General features: G+C 38.9%; 1 long non-coding RNA gene across 6 annotated transcripts in view; it reads right to left on the bottom strand.

Annotated features, from left to right (window-relative positions):
- Window positions 1–21,157, bottom strand: part of LOC129463121 (uncharacterized) — a 45,943-nt gene that overhangs the window by 13,524 nt on the left and 11,262 nt on the right. For 3 of the 6 annotated variants that reach the window (XR_010115423.1, XR_008651012.2, XR_010115424.1), the window contains exon 2: window positions 155–385. The exons of the other annotated variants lie outside the window; for them this stretch is intronic. This is a non-coding gene — a long non-coding RNA (uncharacterized lncRNA). The remainder of the gene's footprint in view (window positions 1–154; window positions 386–21,157) is intronic. 6 annotated transcript variants of the gene reach the window in all.

Here is a 21,157-nt window from a genome sequence, read left to right as displayed (position 1 = left end):
GTCCTCCCAGAGCAGGAAGGGCTGGACCCCATTACCACCACCCCTCAAAATCCTAAGTCTTGTGGATGAAAAGTCCCCCTCCATGGGGAAGGGGAGCCCCGACCTCCAGACCTTTCTCAAGGCATGCAGGAACCCAACCCACTCGCCTTCTTACCTTATTCCCCAGCCAGTCCCTGAGGAGCCAGTTTTACAAACAGCAAATATGGTTTGGAACAAAGTTTTGACACTGACTTGGTATCTTGTGCTCATATTACGTTTCTATGAATATTCCACCGACTTTTCAACTCCAAAGAAAAGTTTCCGCTCCAAGGCTGCATTTAACATTCAGACTATTTCAACTTCAGTTGCTCCCACCCCAACAGCGATCTTTGAAACTGATATGGCCCTGAAAGAAGCCAGAATAACTTTGTAAAAATGTTAATAATAATGGGCTAGATTCCCAGTCTTTGTAATCTTGTGGAAGAACCTCTGTGAGAAAGCACCCTGGGAATTGAATTGAGTGTGTGCCCACACTAGCTTTTCCATGGAAAGCCTGCTTGAAATGCATGGTCGTTTTGCAGGAGCATTTCTACCAAGTGGAGCAGAATGGGAATGTAGCCTTGCATTTGTCACCTTTCATCCCAGGAGCTTTAAGACCACAATGAAATACCCAGGCTGCTGCCTGTTGATGGAGAGGTCCCCTACATTTGGTGGCAAGACCCAGCCACTCATGTCAGGAGTATACCATTCTGCCACTGTCGGTTAGGGTCCTGTGGGAAAGTTAGGTATCCTCTCTGAGTTGTCAATTTCCTCACCTGCGAAACGATGCTAATTGTAGTTACTACAAAATAGGGTTGCTGTCTCCACACAAAATAATGCACTTGAAATCCTTTAGCTTATTGCCTGGAACATGGCACTTACTAAGCACTCATTAAAACTTAACTATTTCTGTTGCTACTCTCTGCATCCCAAGAAAAACATAGCCATCTCAGTGTAATGGATTGCATTCCAAATATCCCTTTCTTTATAAATCCAAAATGAAAATTAAATAGGTACTACAGTTGTACATCCACAAAGAAGTTTCTAACCGTAAGCTTAACACAAGCAAGCTTTAATAGTATGAGCTGATCGGAGTAGCTAAGAGGGAGCAACCTAAAATGAAAATAGCTAGCTAGCTCTGATTTCTAAATAATGCCTCTAAAAATGTTTTCTTATGAAATGCATTGTAAAATGGCATCAGGAACTTTCCAAACTCGCAAAACCAAAATATATGACCTTAAAATCACAATGCTGTAAAACACAACAAATTTTTAGCCAATCTAGATTCGCAGGAATTTCAAATTCTGAATGGATTAAAAAAAAATCTCCACTAATTCAAATAATCAAACCAAGTACATTTTTATCTAAAAATACAATCTGAGGCAACTCCATTTTATAATCAAGAAACACTCATAGCATTTAGTAAGCTACAATGTTGAACTTCTATTCAAGTTGAAGTTGACAGCAGCTAGATAAATAGAAACTAAACTTCTGAATAGTTACCTATCTTGTAGTTACAGGCTCAATTACTACTTTAATCTCCAGCGGGGACAGCTATTAGTTCAATAAAATAAATATTTTTAATTTCCTTTATGCATTTCCTCAAACCATGCCAATGCACTTATCTATGGCTCACTTAAAGAGTTTGGTGAAGAAGCCTCCACTTACTTAAAAGACAATGTTTGATTTCCCTATGAAATGGAGAAATGGACGTGAGTGCTCATTGTTTTAATGCACTGAGCCCTTAATCACTTCCAGTTCTGATTCATCAGAAAAGTTGTCCTCTTGAGGGTTTGGGGGGCTTTTTTGGTCACTAAATATTGTCTTTCATTTTGAGATATTTATTCCTTGCCAGAAAATGATACTGTATTTTCCCCTAATGATGAAGGATGAAAGATGGAGCAAATTCCATTTGGTGATTATTGAACCACAGAGAAGTAAACTGATTCAGAAAACATATCCCCAAAAGAAAAATAAATGTATTATGTGAGGTAGGAGCATGGGATTCTTGGCAAATATTCAACTGGAGCCAGGATTGGTAATTTAATAGCATCCTTGTCTTATTAATATTTGAAGGGGGAAGGGTAAAGCTCTTGGGCTTTTAGCCATGGGCCAGAATCTCCTATTCTTCACCTCTCCACCGCTACCCCAGCCAGCATGGATGTCAAAGATGCAAATGCCTGGGAGCCTTGCTAAGAGTTGTTAAAAATGCACAGGCCATACATAAGCAGGGATCCAAGATGCCATCACTCCTCACATAAGCCAAAGGAAATAACACAACCTTAACTTCTGCAGCTCAATGGGCAACGCAAATAACCTCCAAGCCCACTCTGAACACTGTTCCCAGAGGCCTGGAGCATCAGACCCAAATCAGAGCAGACAGGTGAGTTCATGAAGTGACATCTGCCAAAGATGATTCTCCCAAATCACGCCAATTTGGTAAATGCGTCACTCTACTTTCAACTGGTCCTTCTAGCTTGCCCTTGCTGATTGGCAGAGTTTGACAGGAAAAAAAAAAAAGAGCTCTTCCTTTGGAAATCCTGGCCACATCTTTGCACTACAAAGGGACACCCCCAAGTGGTATAGATAGGAAAGCGTTTAGAAGTCAGCGCTGTAGTAACACACAGCCCCTTTCTAGGACTGCATGTTATGAAGTGTAGCATTTTTGAGCTTTGGTTCTCTTTCAAGTTTAAAGGAGGAGAGAAGGATATTGAAAAATGAAAAAGAGGCTGGACGCGGTGGCTCACGCCTGTAATCCCTGCACTTTGGGAGGCCAAGATGGGCGGATCATGAGGTCAGGAGCTCTAGTGCAGCCTGTCCAATATGGCGAAACCCTGTCTCTACTAAAAATACAAAAAAAAAAAAAAAAAAATTAGCCGGGTGTGGTAGCATGAGCCTGTAGTCCCAGCTACTCGGGAGGCTGAGGCAGAAGAATCACTTGAACCTGGGAGGTGGAGGTTGCAGTGAGATGAGATCATGCCACTGCACTCCAGCCTGGGCAACAGAGCAAGACTCCATCTTAAAAAATAAAAAAATGAAAAAGACAAAGAAGGAGAAAGACAAGTTTAGTCCAAACCCAGTCCCCAAGACAGCTCTGAATTGCCAATTTTCTGCCATAAACCTTTTCAATTCTTGGATTATGAAATGTGTAGAAAAAAACAAATTTAATTGCTAACAATCTTACCTAATTTTATGGTCTCCATGGGCGTCTGAAAAGAAACATTATATGACTCACACAAGTGTGTGATAGATGGTGGTATTAGTGGTGATGGTAATGGTGATGGTGGCAGTAGTGGGGGTAGCAGTGACAGTGGTGATATGCTGGTAGTGGTGGTGATGGTGATGGTGGTGGTGCTGGTGGTGGTGGTGGTGATGGTGATGGTGGTGATGGTGGTCGTGGTGATGGTGGTGGTCATGGTGATGGTGGTGGTGCTGCTGGTGGTGGTGGTGATGGTGATGGTGATGGTGGTGGTGGTGATGGTGGTGGTGACAGTGATGATGATAGTGATAACGGTAGTGGTGATGATGGTGGTGGTGGGGATAATGGTGGTAATGGCAGTCATGGTGGTGATGGTCATGATGGTGACAGTGGTGGCGATGGTGGTGATGGTGGTAGTGGTGATGGTGGTGGTGGTGGTGATGGTGGTGGTGACACTGATGATGATGGTGGTGGTAATAGTAGTGGTGATGGTGGTGGTGATGGGGATAATGGTGGTGATGGTGAAGGTGGTGATGATGTTGATGGTGGTGGTGATGTTGGTAATGATGGTGATGGTAATGGCGATTGCACTCAAATCCCAAAATATGAATTAAAGACTTTAACTGGTATGTTAGATACTTGAGAAATCTACTCTACCTGTCTTCTCTGAGTCTTAATTCCTATCCCTCAAATGTTGATTAATCTGATTACAATGATGTTGTTCTTTGATTAAAACTTGAAAGCACATTTGAAAGAAAGAAAAAGAAGTGAAGTTAAAGCAACTGCTTGAGGGATGTATTTCTCTCCATGCGTGAGTTGTTAATTCTTTATTATTATTTTCATCACAGTCCTTGTCACAGAAAGGATTTCAAAGTATCAGCAGTCCTTGAGGCTGCTGTATTATAAAATTCCAAGGATATAGGAATTTCAGTTCATGGAGACTATTGTGAAGCTAGATGACAACACTTTTTTCTACCAATGTAGAAATTTCTGGGGCAGAAAAATTCACACTCGCAGCATTAATTATTATAAACACAGAGAAACCCCTTCCCTGTGCAGTTATGTCTAACAGATGATGGGACATAGGACAGTTTCCCAACTGCTTTGCAGTTAGGCATGGTCAAGTGACTTTCTTTGGCCAATAAAATGTGAGTAGAAGGGACAGGTGTCACTGCTGGACAGAGGCTTTAGGAGCCAGGGTGAGCCTCACCATGTTTCCTTCCTCCTGTTATGATGAATGTGGAAGCAGGTGGAGAGGGGGCCTCTATCACCCTAGGTTTCTAAGTGTCTATGACAGGCAAACCCCCTCCCAACCCATAACGGACATGCAGTGAGAGCAAAAAATAAACTTCTGTTTTTTTAAGCCACTGCGATTTTGGTGGTTCTTTTCTACCACATCATAACCTACCCTATCCTAATACATACAGATGGCAAAGAGCCAAAACAAGGAAGTTAGAAGTCACCTGTGGTCACATTGGGGAAAAAGGAATCTACCTATCTCCCCTAATAAACCAAACCCTCAAGGCTTCTTGTTACCCAACCACAAATTCCAAGACATTTAATCGTTCTGCAGTGAAGGTCAATTCTGGACAAAAAGTGCCTAGGAAAAAGGTATTCCATGACCTGCAAGGAACTGAAAGTCACTCACCCACACAAGCTCTGCAATAATTTGGAGATCTCTTTTGGCCAAGTTCTATTTCAGACAATAAACCACCTTCTTACCATTATCCAGGCAGACAGCACAGATCTCCTTATCATTTTCAGAACTGTTCATTTCAAAACTGCACTCCTGAAGGTATAAGCCTCCTTAAAGAACTCTACTTTTAAGAAAACCAAATCTCATAAAAGTTAGTATATTTCCACATTCAAAGTGGGGCAGCAAATGTGAAAAGCCCATCTGTGCCCACCCTCCCCTCCACCCCACAAACTCTACCACCACCCAGAGCTGTAGCTGGGCATGAAAAATCTAACACATGCAAAGTACAGAGGCTCTTTGAAAATTTGGCCCAGTGTGTCTTATATGTGAGTTGCAGCCTTACAGAGTCTTGCCAAAAACAACAAAGAGGAAAGAAAAGGAAAGGTTTTCTTTTCTCCGGACTTGGGAAGGAAACATAAAACTCCTTTTTTCTGCAAGGCTGAATGGCTCCAATTTTCCACACTCAGGATGAGCTCTCACTGGCCATTACCTTCATAATATCCCAGTGGCTTTTTAGTGGACATTTCTGTCCTCCCAAATGAATTGCGTGGCGGCAGTGGCCCAAAGAGATGCCCCAGCTCCCTACTGAGAAGCCTGTGGCCCTCACACATCCTCAGGGTTGTTGTGAAGATAAAATGAAATGGATGATATGAGTGTGCTTTAAGTGTTACGTTAATGGTATTATTTCTACCATTCCTAGCTTCTGCTGCATCTACCATGTCTACTGGGTCTAACTTGTACAGTTTTAGGTTTTCTGGGGTCTCTACCCAGGTAAGAACATAGAGGATTAACAGTCACTGGCTCTAAGTGCAAAATTCCGCAAAACCCTATGAGGTGAGCACTAGTGAGTCCAGGAATGCAGAGAGGTGCAGAGAATTAAGTGGTTTACCCAGGGTGACACAAACAGCGGTAAGTGGAGAGCCCCTCTTTGATCACTGTTTGAGTGCCCAGAGACACACACGATGCCAACACACACGATGCCAACCTCCCATCTAAGCAGTCTTACTGCTCTCAGACAAGTCTGTTCCAAAAAGAATGGCTGTGAAGGTGCCACCTATTTGGTTGCTGAGAATGTACTAAGCTCCCAGGTTCAGTTGGTGAGGCAGAACTCTCAAGCTAGATTTTCTTAGATGTGACCAAATCCTACCTTACAAAGAAAGAGCAAAATAAGCAAGTGAGGAAGAACAGATGACCTCTGCTTAGGAAGACAAGGCAAGACTGAGCAACTGTGGAAAAGAAATTCAGGATCAACTCCAATTAGTAAGATAATGAAAACTGTATAAAAAAAAGTGTTGTTCATCAACATTGGTTCGAAATTTCCAGTAGCTTCCTATAGAAATCTCTATAGGAAGAGCACAAAGTACGATAGCTACAGAAGCAAAGAGAACAGGGAGACACTAGGGCGACATGGACAAAGGACAATCAGTAGAAGCTTAAGAAATAGGGAGAAGGGGACTGTCAGGAGTTTGAGATCAGCCTGGCCAACATGGTGAAACCCTGTCTCTACTAAAAATAATTAATTAATTTAAAAAAATTAGCTGGGCGTGGGGCGCATGCCTTTAATCCCAGCTACTCTGTAGGCTAAGGCAGGAGAATTGCTTGAACCTGGGAAGCGGAGGTTTCAGTGAGCCAAGATCATGCCACTGCACTCCAGCCTGGGCGACAGAGCAAGACTCCAACTCGAAAAAAAAAAAAATCAAGAAATATGGAGAAGGAAAGTAGATGTGAGGTCGAGAAGAAATTCCAGCAGTATCACTGGAAGGATGGGAACCAAAGAGTGAAGCAAAGAAGAAAAAGCCTGGAAATGGGAGATTAGTTTTAAATGTGAAGAGGGAAAAAGGACAAAAGGGAAGAAAATCCAAGGAGCAAAAAGCAATAAACCAAAACTGAGAAACTGGAAGGAGTCAACATTATTTCTGCAAAAAGTAAATAAATATTATCTCCTTAGAAAACAAGTTGAAATTGGCAGCAGAGGCACCAGAAGAACCATCAAGGACCAGCTCATCTGACTCCGGTTACGAATGCTGATAAATTTATTAGCTACTTAAAATGTATAACCAAAATAAAAGAAAGGAAAGCCTTTCATTATTCAAAACACATGTAGGTCTCTAAAACATATTTTTGTTGTAAGCCTCCAGATTTTTACTGAAGTCTTTTTCTCCATTTATTCTCCTACTTTATATTCCAAAAAAAGTTACATATTCATCTCAAATAATTATGAAAGATGTTCTGTGACATCTTTGCAAATGGCCTCACAAGAAATTCTTCATTTCGAGGGCTACGTCCATATTCCTTTACAGCAATCTTTGATTTTGATCTATCTACTCAAACGATCCAATTCATTTTTTAAAATTTAGAACTACTTAATTCGTTTACTGAGTTAACTGGTTCACCAACTTAACTGGAATTTATAGCCGAATATATCATTCATTTCAGTCCAAATGGGCCAGCCATTTAAGCATACAGACACATAATGTGCTTTCTTCAATATTAATTAATTTGCACTGCTTCCTCACAGTGGATTATTGGCAAAATGGCTTTTCTTCAGATCTGGATCTACAATATGAACATTCATTATTGCACTCACCAACCCATAAATTCCCAAAGTTAGAGGGATAATTTTGTAGCTCATGTATTTTCTTATGGAGAATTATACCTTTAAGAGAACATTTCCTGATCTCCTTCAGTAATTATTTCCATCAGCAAAATCTTCCTATTGATAATATGATGAAAACAGGAAATTTGAGACCTTGTGTAGTACTCTTAGAACACAACTAGCGAAAAAAAAGGAATTGTTCCTACAATTTAAAATGATAACAGTTTCCAGCCCCAAACAAAATACAGTTTATTGAAACTGTATTGGCTCATTTTTGTAATGCTATGGGTCATATTTTCTAAATAGCATCTGTAGAAGAATCATTTAGAGTTCTGGTCTCAGAGACTTTGCTAGAGAGGAGTAAGGTGACAGAACATTTAATTTTTTTTTTGTCATTCAGACCGGATGTTTCATATTTACTTCATATTTAGCAAAACTGCCCTGGAATTCACATAAATAATGAATTAATGAAATAACTTTCAAAGTTCATGAGACATAAGAAAGTATTCTCTGGGCATATGCCAAAGTAGAAATCTGAGTTTAAGGCTCTCAATTCTCACCTATGCAAATACATAACCTCTCCAAGGTAAAGTTCCATCCCCAGTTCTGAATCATAATATTCAACCAAAAAAAAAAATAATGATACACAAATGGTATTTCCAAATTAAAATAATTTAGTCGTGGCCGGGTGCGGTGGCTCATGCCTGTAATCCCAGCACTTTGGGAGGCCCAGGCAGGTGGATCACGAGGTCAGGAGATCAAGACCATCCTGGCTAACACGGTGAAACCCCATCTCTACTAAAAATACAAAAAAAAATTAGCCGAGCCTGGTGGCAGGCGCCTGTAGTCCCAGCTACTCGGGAGGCTGAGGCAGGAGAATGGCGTGAACCCAGGAGGCGGAGCTTGCAGGGAGCTGAGATGGCGCCACTGCACTCCAGCCTGGGCAACAGAGTGAGACTCTGTCTCAAAAAATAAATAAGTAAACAAAATAAAATAAAATAAAATAAAATAAAATAAAATAAAATAAAATAAAATAAAATAATTTAGTGCAGCAGGGAATACCAGGGCCTTAGCAAACGGACTTGGAAAATTTGAATAAGGTGCATGGCAAAAGAGTGTGTCTGAGATCTTCTTTTGTTTATTTCTATATCACCTTCCATTTCATGGGATGTCTTATGATCTCCAGCTGTGGCACAGCAACACTGAGTCACTGTGAAAGTAACAACAGTTTTGACTTATAAAGCAGTTTTTCTAAGGAGCTTTTCATAAAGTTATTTCGTTTCTTCTCCCAAAGTCTTTATGCTGCTGAAGTCAAATGGTATCACCCTCGTATATATGCATGTGGATAAAGAGATATATTGTTGACTAACGGGGTCATGGTTAAACCTGAGCCAGCTAACATTATTGATGGCATGCCATTCCACTTTATTGTGGATGCTTTATCAATGATATGCTCAAAAAGCTTCCCAACCAAAGAACATTCCTAGGTAGAAAGCCAGAGTGTAGTTTACCCAACAACAGATGAGCTGCACACATGTTGACTGCCAAACAGGAGAAACTCTGCTGGGGTGGCTGGAGAGAAACAAAGAGGAACAGGACCTAGAGCTCTCACGGGCAGGTCATTTCACATCTCTCCTAATGGAGACAAAATGGCATCAAAAGTCAGCATTCTTTTATTGCCTCTCCTACCAAAGATGAAAACATAGTATCATTAGCCAAATTTACTCTGAACTTCCACCTCCTCAGGTTGAGTCAATGTATCTTTCCATCAAGGTCAATAATGTAAGAGGCAGATTGGTAACTGAATTGCTTAAGGAAAAATTCAGGGCAGGATGTATTTCTGGTTTTGACAAGGCTTTGGATCATTAGAAATACGGTCCTTTAGGGAAAAAAAGGTACATACTGGCTGGGCGCGGTGGCTCACGCCTGTAATCCCAGCACTTTGGGAGGCCGAGGCGGGTGGATCACAAGGCCAAGAGATTGAGGCCATCCTGGCTAACACGGTGAAACCCCGTCTCTACTAAAAATACAAAAATTAGCTGCACATGGAGGCGTTCTCCTGCAGTCCCAGGAGGCTGAGGCAAGCGAATCCCTTGAACCTGGGAGGCGTAGGTTGCAGTCAGCCAAGATTGCGCCACTGCACTCCAGCCTGGTGATAGAGACAGACTCCATCTCAAAAAAACAAAAAAAAAAAAAAAAAAAAAAAAAAATAAGAAGAAGAAAGAAAGAAAGAAAAAGAAAAAGGTACATATAAGCTCTGGGGTTTTTTTGTTTTGTTTTGGTTTTTTGTGACAGTCTCACTATGTCACCCAGTCTGGAGTACAGTGGCACGATCTCGTCTCACTGCAACCTCCACCTCCCAGGTTCAAGTGATTCTCCTGCTTCAGCCTCCAGAGTAGCTGGGACTACAGGTGCGTGCCACCACACCCGGCTAATTTTTGTATTTTTAGTAGAGATCGGGTTTCACTATCTTGGCCAGGCTGGTCTCGAACTCCTGACCTCAGGTGATCCACTTGCCTTGGCCTCCCAAGGTGCTGGAATTACAGGCATGAACCACCACACCTAGCCTCATATTAGCTCTTTATTCTGTTTCCTTCCTCACTGAAATTTGGTTTGTGATATTCCAATCCTTAATCATATTTTTTATCATTTCAATTGGTCATGAAGTTTCGTCAAGCGTTAGAAATATGAATTGGTAATAAATAAATAGATTAATAATTTAAAAAACTCAGCATCCCCAGGCTCCCAAGGTTCACCAGTATAAATTATAAAATATGTGATTTAAGTTGGACTTCATAGAAAGTTCACGACTGCAAACATCTTAGCCCTATGGGACCCTTTCAGACCTTTCTTTCTGAAAAATAGTCTCTCTGGAGGTTTGAACTCAAAACGGTACCACCCCTTGTTATACTGAAAGAGTTTTGATAAATCTGCAAAATAATTAGATATCTGGGGAAAGGGAAAAGGACAGAAAGGTGGGGTGGGAGCCTGCCTCTGAAGTTAGAATCGAGTTTGTAGCACGCATGTGAAGTTAGTCCACATGCACAACTACCACACAGACATGAAGGATTGTAAGGGTGAGAATCTTTTCAATTAATATCTCTCAAGTTAAGAATTTATGCACAATAGATCATATCAGCATTGGAGGTTGGGTCTATATGGCACCCTAATAACTAACTAAGGTGAAAAACTTAGAAAGCCTTCCAGATGTTGGAGCTACATCATGTCAAATATATGACAATGTAGAAGTATCTGATAGTCTGAGGCCTGCAGGGCCCACCAGAACAATATTTTACTTGTTAAAGCTGGATGCCTCCTGGCTGGCAACATTACCAAAGCCTGTTGAGGTGCTGACACTCCCAGTAGGATAACTGGAGATTCCCTGGCCACCTTTGCTATTCTTCATTTGCCCCTCTGAGGAATTGTCTCTAACCTCTGGGGTTGAAATATCAAGCTGAACCTTTTGGAATGTATCATAAGCCTGGCATCTGTGCTCAGCAGCAGAGCCTCTGAATTCAAAACAGGACTGTTTCCTGGCTCAGAACTCCAGCTCCAAATTCCTCAGGCTCAGAACTGATGGGAAAACAGATCTTCAGCATTCTTCTGATTTAGAAATCATTCAGATAAGAAATTGACAGATAAGAAATTGACAAGGAGGTACAAAATCCTTAATTTACATAGCTGTCTCTTTTTTTCTTCTCCATGGTAAAGAACAGAGCGTCCTTAACCTTGATTTTCTCACTTCTCTCAGTTTAAAGCACAGCCCATAACATTAATTAAAGTGTGTGTGAGCTGGAGGGGAGAAGTTATATTTCATATGCCATACCACATGGCATTCTAGAAGAGCTGTATGATTTTTAGGTGTGCTTTTTTTCCCAACTTGATACATACATCGTCCTACAACTATTCGGCATAACCTCTCCCGTACTCTACCCAGGACCTCCACAATAACAATTTTAAAATAAATGCAGTCCCAAAGAACAAATGCTGAGGGCACTGGTGGCTTAAGGATTTAGGTAGATGAAGGTAAATTTCTGACTCAGAGCTCCAGAATACTAAAGCTGGGAATCACACTGAGATGATCAGTTTTTAATACTGGTAATCTACCGAAGTTTAGAGATGAGGCTTACAGAAGGTAGATGGCTTATGTACTTCAGGGTGAAACAATACATCAGGAGTAACTCCAGGTATTTCTTATAACCCCAAGTTTTAGGGCCATAAACTACTTTGAGATACTGATGTAAGTGAGATATTTTCCAGGAAAAAAAAAGTCATATACACATATACATACAATGCTAGCATATAAACTCAGGGGGCTCATAGAACCCCTTAAACATCTTTGGATGTTTAAGGAGTCTCTGATCTCCAGGTTAAGAACTCTTGCACCTGAATAAGCAGCTTTTCTAAATATGAAGTGCTACTTTTAATCGCTTTGAAAACTTACCACCTTTAGCATATAAACTTAGATTTAATGAAGTAATCTATAAAATTCAAAGGAAAAGCAATTCCCACAACTTAAATAAATGATTTAATCCCTAATCAATATTTCCATATTTTTAACATGTGTCAAGGAAAAAAATGTGCAAGAGAAATTTAAACCTACATGTATTTTATCACCAATTTCACATATGGACATGGAATATCTTTTCTCCTAATATGGAGATGGCTCAGCAGTATTTAAATGATTCCTTATTCCAAGTCATATAAATATGCACCAGATGTATCTTTTGTAAATGTTATGTTTTTCAACTTCTCAGCATTTGCAAGTAGTTGAAAGCTATGTCAAGCATGCTTTAATGGGGCATAAAAGTGTATTGTATTCAAAGAGATGGCACAGCTCTGTAATAGGTGAAAATACAAATGTTGTCAATGGATACATTTTCATTTTATTGATTTACACTGCATAATGGAATGCCCTGTATTCTTCTTTACATGCAAGTTCTATAACAATTGAAATATAACTAGATATAAAAAATCATGCTTACATTAATGGATTCTCTAGATGACAGAAAATTCAAAACACAGAATTTTATGACCAGTAGGCAACTTAAAGATCAACTAAATCCCACACCCTTATTTTACAGATGAGAAAACTGAAACCAAGAGGGTTATGGGAGGCCACCAAGTCACTAGGCTGGTTGTGGCAGACGACACATGAATTTTTATACCCCTAAATATAAGGAACCTTTCTGAGCTCTTCATATTATCTGCCTCTTGACTACCTAAACAAAAAATAGAGGAGGCAGTAAAACATATATCGTTTATTGATTTCCTGGGATTTACTGGAAAGAAGCAGAACATGACCTATAGTTTGCAAAGTATCAAAGTAAGTATAGAAAGTAAAATGCCAATTGCTAGCATTAAAGGTTGTCAAAGAATATCATAAAGCCCTTTCTCCAATGTAAAATTCCAGCAGACTACAAGATTGGCTTTTTTATTGTGAATACAAAAGATGTAGGAAATTCCCCTATGAACATTTTTCTTTGGGGTTAAAGATATCAAAGATGTTTAGGAAATATTTTCAAGTAACATGTAATTGATAGTCCACCTTGAAAACAGTGTCTTTTTTCTTTTTTTAGATAGAAGTTAACATAGATTAATCGCTTATTGTTAAGCTTTTTAAAATTTTTTCTTTCTTCTTTTTTTTTTTCTTTGGAGTAAACAACACTTGATCTCATGTCATTTTCTGTGGCTTTGGAACATCTCTAAGCACTTAGGCTCTTAGGGACCCACAGTAATGGATGCTCAGTTTACGCTGGCTCCCTTTTCCCAACTTCATTTCTTACCGACATGCATTTTTATAAACTGCCTCACATTCTTCCTTGGAATGAGGCAGAATATTAGTTAATTAATTAATTAATTAGGTGAAAGTCATTTTCTAAAAGCCAAGTAACTTTTTCACTTCAACCTTTACGAATAACACTTTGCCCTTTGGGGTCCGGCGGCAGCAATGAAGATTTCATTTAAAATAAAATCATTGTTGAAGTTTTTTCAAACTTTATGTCACTGTTGCCATGAGTCGAGTACCCGTGTCTCAGAGTTCCCTAGCTGATTATATGTCCTCCTAGGCCCAAATCAAAAGCACAAATTTTCTCTCTTGCCAAGAACCAGCATTCACATGTTCTGCTTGCTTTCTGGTCAATGTGCAGAGCAGCAGTCACCAGAGTCCCAGATCTCCCTCAAGGGGCAAGGCCTGGCTCAGAGTCCGGCCTCCCTGATTGATGCTTGGTGTGCCTGAAACAGCTTCATTGTTTCTCCAACAATGCCAACGCCAATGAGAACGTTTGGATGGTGGCCCTGCCTGTGTTCAGTGAGGCGTCCACGTGGTCCCCTTCTAAGGTGTGCGTGAGCTGAACACAGTGACAAGTAAAAAACCAAACCAGCCCTCTGGGCTTTTCCCTCAGCACTGACTGGGTGTCCCTCACAGCCTGGAAACAGGGATAAGTTCCCCAGTCAATAGTCAACATCGTGGTTAGAACACTGCTTCCGATTAATAGCTGTTTTCTTCCCCAGGTTGTTCATATACAGAGAAACAGACATACTCCTATACGTATATTTAGCACAAGAGAGTTTAAAGATACACACACATGCACGTTCTGAGTCCCCTCTCAAAACGCGCCGTGCTTCATTGTAAATGGAGCATCCAAACCAAATTGTAATCATCATTTCAGGTTACTACGTCCAGCCTTATTCTGTTCTCATCCTCACCAAGGGCTGGGAGATGTGGCAAAGAGTGCAGTCGTGGGATGTGAAGAGGCCTTAGGGGCCTTGGCCATCTTTGTATTCACCAGACAGGGTTGGGGAGAGGGCGGGGGATGCATTCACCAAATGTCACAGAACTGCTTTGCAAGCTAGCCCAGACTAGGCCCTAAAGGGGCAACGTTTGGGGGATTCCCAGAAAGGTAGAAAGCAGCAGGTCCAGAGTTTAAGAGACAAGACTCAAGTTCAAAACCCGGTGCCACCATCATGTGACCTTGGGCAGGTGACTCAGCCCCATAGGCCTCAGCCGGCTCATCAACCTAGATACAAATGATCCTTCAGAGGGCTTTCAGGAGCTTAAATAGGGTAATATAAAACCTGAGGGGCGTGTTTCAATACCTGGTACATGGTAAGTCTTTAGCACAATTTTATCATTATTATTACTTTTGCCATCATCATTGTTGTTATGGAAATTCTCCTTTGAGTTATCACACTTGGAAATGAGAAAAGATTTGCTTAGAAGAACTCACTTTTTCTCTTCTCCCTATGCTCAGAGAGTGAGCACATGCTGCTGAATTCAGGTGGGCAATTCCCCCTCCATCCCATTCAGGGAAGTTCAAAACGGAAAACAGGAGAGAGTGCCCAGGGCCCAAGCTCTAACCCATTTGGAGTCCAGCCACCTGGGCCCCTCCATGGGTTTGGCACCCTGCTGACAAATCTAGGCAGGGTGTGGGGGATGTAGGGGGTATCAACAACATTTTCACAGGGAGCTGAGTGAAAATCTCCTGTGAAAATGCTCTCTCTGGTTCCCCTCCTGGTTTATTGTGAAGATAGTGGAATCACTTATGTTTCAGTTCCTGCTAAAGTGATGATAAAGAGTTTTCTGGTGGGGAAAGGGGTCCACCAGTTCAATCTCATTCCTCTCCAGGGGATAGCTTCGCATTCCACCCCCATTCTCCACAAAGAACACACCCATGCTGAAACTGATGGCCAGTGACCATGGTTAGTAATGCGGTTGTTTCTTTGAAATATCACCACCAACCCCACCAACTCAGTCCTTGTCTTCGCTAAGTTTTTCCAATGCCTGAAACCCGTTCCTTGCTTTCTCAACCCCCGTTGTACAAAACTGTAACATCCTTAAAGCATAAGGCTTGGCTCAGGAAATTTAAAAATAGAAAACAAATTTATCTTCAATGGTTAGTGCACCTATCCCTTAAGAAAATATATACAAAACTTTTTTTTTTCTCCTCTCCACCAAAACCAATTTGGCTGTTACCCAATGCCATTGACCTTCCTAAGACAGCAAGCTAAAATCAGTTCATTGGCACACTGGCCCTGCGCCCAGAGTGCAAGCAAATGTGCTACCAGGGGCCTGTGTGGAGCTCTCTCTGAGTGAGGAACTTTCCTTAACTTGCACAGCGGCTTCCCCCCTCCCACATAAGGAGCTGGAGCTGGGCCTGGTGGGCTGGTTATGTTTAATGTGCTTAACCGAGGAGGGAGCTCTGTAGGGCCTGGGAAACGGGAAAAAGATGGAGACCTGGTCACACCCAAGCTCTCTGAAGGGGTTTTCATGTAGCTGCAACTTATTTCTCCTTGTCCACTGATTTTACTACAAAAGTGTCCCATCACACCGGGTCTAAGAGCCTCACAAGTGGGACCTTTGCTTCTGACTAACGCATGGTTGTTCATGTGCCCAATTCACCAAAGTCAGTATTGGAAAAGAGCATTATTTTCAAGATGCTTTTATATTTATAATAAAGGGCATTTCTTAAGATCACATCACAACTGTTTTGGATGTCTTGTGCTTTTTTGTCTTGTTTTATTGTTTTTTTTTTGTTTTTCCTTTAAAGACTCTGAGTTTTGAGCTAAGGGCAGTTAATAGTAGCCAGTCCTGATTGGCCAACATCTGTTTCTTTAGAGGAACCTTACTTGCCAAGTAGCTGGACAGCAATACTCATTTGGTATTCATGGGAAGTACTTGCCGAACAATAATGACAATAATTGCCTCTGATTCTTGTGTTTACAACACTGCCAAAGTATCATTAGGGCCTTATTTATAGATAATAATGCTTATTAATCACAAGTATTTGAATTTTGGAATGTATTAGATTAATATTCTTTTGTACCTCAGTTCTGTACTAATGCTATGAAAAGACATTTACTGAATGCAACTCATTGGGAATGCTTATTTTGAGCTGCAAAATAATGTGTGTAATTTGCAGGTGAAAGATAAAGAAATTACATGGCTACCTCTCAACAGCCGCCATCAAGATCAACGGCCAACATGGAGAATTAGACCCTACCTCTAAAATGAGAAAAGAAAACAGCAAAATAAATATCCCTATAGGTATTTTTTTTTTAGAAAATCTTGTAAATACTTATGCCAAGAGAAATTTCTGATAATAAGTCTATTATTCTGTTTTGCCTTAAATCTTCCATTGATGGCATCGCTTTATTGAAAAGGGTCTGGGGTGAAGAATAATTAGTGATTCTGGAACAATTTCACACTGTATAAGTTTTTTAAGTCTCAATGAAAAAAATGGTATAGGATGACTAATAGTTCTAACCAGCAAAATACAATCTTAGGCCTAAATGCCTAGTTGTTTAACATTCTTTATTCACTTATTCACTAATATCTTTGTGTATGTTTAATTTCTGTACAAACATTAAAGCTATTAAGTAGTTTTCTATTTTTATATGCATCTAGAAATACGAATCATTAAAAATTTCAAATAATTAGCACACTTTTTCTAAGGTTAATCTGGAAATACAATTTCTGTTAATATAATAAAACAACTTTTTAAATAAATAAAAACTATTACTAACCCATAGGTTTCACTTAGCTACTCTCTCTCGAAATTATAGCAAAAATGAAATCAGCAATTTTTTTTAGTCTAAGCACACATTTTTACTTATTCTTGGAATACTCATGCTTTATGTGTTAGAACAATACTTCAGCTTATTTAATTAGATGAATATAAAATGAAGTGACATAATTTTCCAGAGATTTTCAGGAAAAGAAGAAAGTTTATTAATATAAAATCTAGGTGCTCTTTCAAAAGTCATATTTGCAACTAGGTATATTTTTAAATGGCCTGTAATTATTGTTTACTATTGTCCTTTAGATTAAATCCAAATGATGTTCAATCTTATTTTGCTCTACCAAAAACTACTTTAAAATAGTCAACGGGCCTAATTACCACCTACAATTTTTAACCTTGTCCTTTCTTATTCTCTTTTGCCCGTCACAGAAAGTAAAGAGACTGCACCTTTCAAGCCACCAAATTACACTGAGAAAATTGTCCTCCCTAAAACACTCTTGGAGTTTTGTTCAGCAAATGTTTCCAAGTCAGAGCACACAAGGAGAATAAGATCCTAATTCAATAAATGTATAATGCTAACATTTTAATCCATTGCTAAATGTAAATAAACTTTAGTGATCCCAGTTGGGCTATTTAACATTAATTTAAAGTATTTCATAATATAGCATTGTCTCCTCTCATGGGGCAAAGTAGAAAGGTGAAAAATTACCTAATAACTTCTATCAATGTACTCAGCAAAACCTGGCAAGTCATGCCCCTCAACTCCCTTTATTTAGATTTGGGGTAAATGTCTTAACCCATATAACGACCTCCACTGGAGGTCCATTCAGGTGTGCGCATCCATCTCTGTTAACATCCATCTCTGTTAACATCGGTAGAATGAAGAGTCAAGCAACAGCTTATAGAATTAGTTGATGTCTTACAAATTTAATCACAGATAGATAGCCAGTCCAAATTGTTCAAATTTCACTTTTTTTTTTTTCTTAACAGCTAGAAGGGAGAGCAACAATGCCTGGATTATCCAAATGATTAAATCAATTCTCTATTTTGCCTTCAGTAGACATCGTCTGCCTCTCTTTTTAAAAGACACTGGTAGTTGCATGAGGAAAGGAAATAAATGTGTTTTAAGAGAGCACAAATATACCTCAGTACACTCGATGTGTGTCATTGATAATGTCTAACCACTGAGGCTGAGGACCTTCAATCCCCCTAGGGTGTCTCTCTAAGCTTTTCTAAATAGCCTTGTCCAATTGCTTACAGACTTGGAGATGGGGGGAAGGAAAGAAAGAGGGGAAGGAGGGAGGGAGAGACATGGAGAGAAAGAAAGAACGAGAGAGAGAGAAAGAAAAGGAAAATGGTTAGTCATGAAGCTGGAGTTTAAATTTGAGGGTATTGAAAAAAATAATTAACTACGAAAAATGGTTTGACAGAATAACTTATACTCCACCAATATCCCAGCAGTTTTCTAAGAGCCTAGTTGGATATGAAACTTGAGATCTGTCAACATTTTATAGTTGCCCTGATTTAATAAGCATTTTTCCTTCTTTTCTCTAACTGCCAAATTTTTTAATGAAATTGAATCTTGGATGCCTACATTCTGGGGAGTTTTATTTGCTATATTATAGTTCTGTCTGCTTTTAGGCCACAGAATGCCAAAGTATTTATTCTTACAAATCTTTCTACATATGTAATTTGAGTCTACTAAAATAGTCCTTTACCCACTTCATTAATTAAGTTGACAGAAAAGATTATTTTACAATTTTGTAGCAAATGACTCTTCATCCAAATTTTTGAATCAACGTTGTGCATTTTTATGTTATTTTATAGCCTATGCCTCCTCAAATCACTTCACGCCATCAGATATAAAACTTTCTAACACAAAAGACTAACTTTTCCAGTTGATCTGAAACCTCAACTAGAGTAAAATATTTTTACCTCTTTCCAAGTAATAGTTGTTGGTTTTTGTTTTTTTTTTTTTTAACTTTCACTTGCGGTATTTCTATCAATTTAACCTCAAACTTTTTAGGAGATTAAGAAACAAACCTCAAAAAGTAGTTAGGCTAAACTGATTTCTATTTTCACAAGTTCATCACTAATATTTAGACACCACCAATGAGTCATTAGTCTTAAATACTCTCTGAAATCAACAAGCAATAAATCAAATGTAGGAATAAATGTCATCATAAACATCATATATGTTTTTTGTAAAGAAATATACATTTACATAAATGTGAATAAACAAACAAAATATTTTATAATTCAGTACAAATAACTCTCATTACATGAGACAGCTCCTTTTATCATGGTCTTGCATAAAACTTCAAAATTTCATCATTTTGATTACTTTATCAACTAGGACAAATAACACTTAAAGTATAAAATTCTGGTATATCATTTCTTTCCATTTTCTTAACACAAATGAGCATTTGGACTCTTGCCAATGAATGCCAATGTATTCATTTTAACTGTAGTTCTTATTTTAACCAGGAAAGGCCTCTGAAAATCCAAAGATTCAAAATACCATTTCAAGGAAGCAAATAAGTAACATGGCATCCCATATTATACAAATCAAATATAATATATGCCTCAAATTTGCTTTTACATTTTGAATTATCACTAGATTACTGAATGTCTTTTAATGCATATAGAGGACCACAAGATCAACTAGTTAAAAATGTTTTCTTTACAATAGAATAGAAAATAAAACTACTGATCTCTTTCATTGCCTCTAAAATTTAATTTTTGTTCTAAGACAACAGTATGTAATGTGCGAAAAAAAAAAGACAAAAAATAGGTACTCGGCTTTAGATGGAATGTTTATATTTTAAATATGCTGTCCATTTTATTTTATGTAAAACGAGTTATTTAAGTTCATATTTTAGAGGGGGTGTGCATAAAATATTAATACTACGAACCTATTATTTACTGATTTCTGTGGTGCCATCTACAGTTAGCACAATTCAGATTTCAAAACAAATTTTGAATTTTTTTCAATATGAATAAAATTCACTCACTTCTTATTTTAAGACTATCTGTTATAGAACGTATTGTTAATCATAGAAGTTTGCTATATTACACATGGGCATGTTATATGCAAATGTATTCAGTTCGGGTATGTATATATTTTGTTATGTTATGTACATAAACATCTACCCTTGTGCATATGTATATTTACATCATGTATAAATATGTGTAGTATATTACCAAACTGTACTATACTTAAGGAGGAGGAGGAGCTTCCAAGGATTGCCATACAATATTTTAGTTAACTGAGTACTGTTTCCTGTGAAAGTAATTAGGTTGTTTTTTGTTTTTTGCTTTTCACAGTCCCAAAGGTGGGTGTTTACAGTCATAGTTTAGTAATTCACCATTTTCCAAAAGGCTAGTTTTAAAATTTTATGTCAACATATGCTTTAAATAAATAAAAGTGATCCCTTCCTCTTCACCTTTCCCTTCTTTTAGGAAGGCCAATGGGCAAACAGCTTGATAAATAATTCAAAGAAAAGCTAAATCTTGATTCTAAAAACAAAAGCTCATCGAGTTAAACACTCACATTTTACCATTAACATTCTTTGTTAAAATTTACCTGCCATAAATTATCTTTTGAAAAACAGTGATTGAAATTGTGTCAAGACACTAGCTGGGGAGGGCCTTTGGCAGAAGCTACTGAGTGTGTCTAAATGTTACCTAGAACCTTTCTCTAGGACAACAGGCCCTATAAAGAATTATGGCTAACAGTAAAACCATCTAATATTAATAAATCCAAGACAGAAAAAATATATATCACAGGTATTTCCAAATTCGTGAAAATCATTAGATGCAAACAGTAGGGTAACAAGGGGACAACTAAAAGCATGTGCTTCTTTTCTTTTTAGAATCCCTCTGAATCTCAGGTTATCAAAAATACATTTTGGCAACTGCGTTCACGGTCTCAGTGAAGGAGAGGAATGTTTAACCTTTTTCTGAATTTTTCTGTCCTGTTTCCCCTTGAGAGTAGAACAAACTTGGTGGGACCAGGGAGGGAGGGAGGCCCCGGTTAATGTTTTAAGAAGGAGGAATTTAATTTGGCCCAAGTTTTCTTCTGCTAGTTGCCTTTTCTCTTATAAAGAGATCCTTGACAGCCCTTG

Source organism: Symphalangus syndactylus, chromosome 14 (assembly GCF_028878055.3).
Source record: "Symphalangus syndactylus isolate Jambi chromosome 14, NHGRI_mSymSyn1-v2.1_pri, whole genome shotgun sequence".
In the NCBI taxonomy this organism is placed as follows: domain Eukaryota; kingdom Metazoa; phylum Chordata; class Mammalia; order Primates; family Hylobatidae; genus Symphalangus; species Symphalangus syndactylus.
Note: the sequence above shows the minus strand (reverse complement) of the source record. Positions and strands in the feature narration are given on the sequence as shown.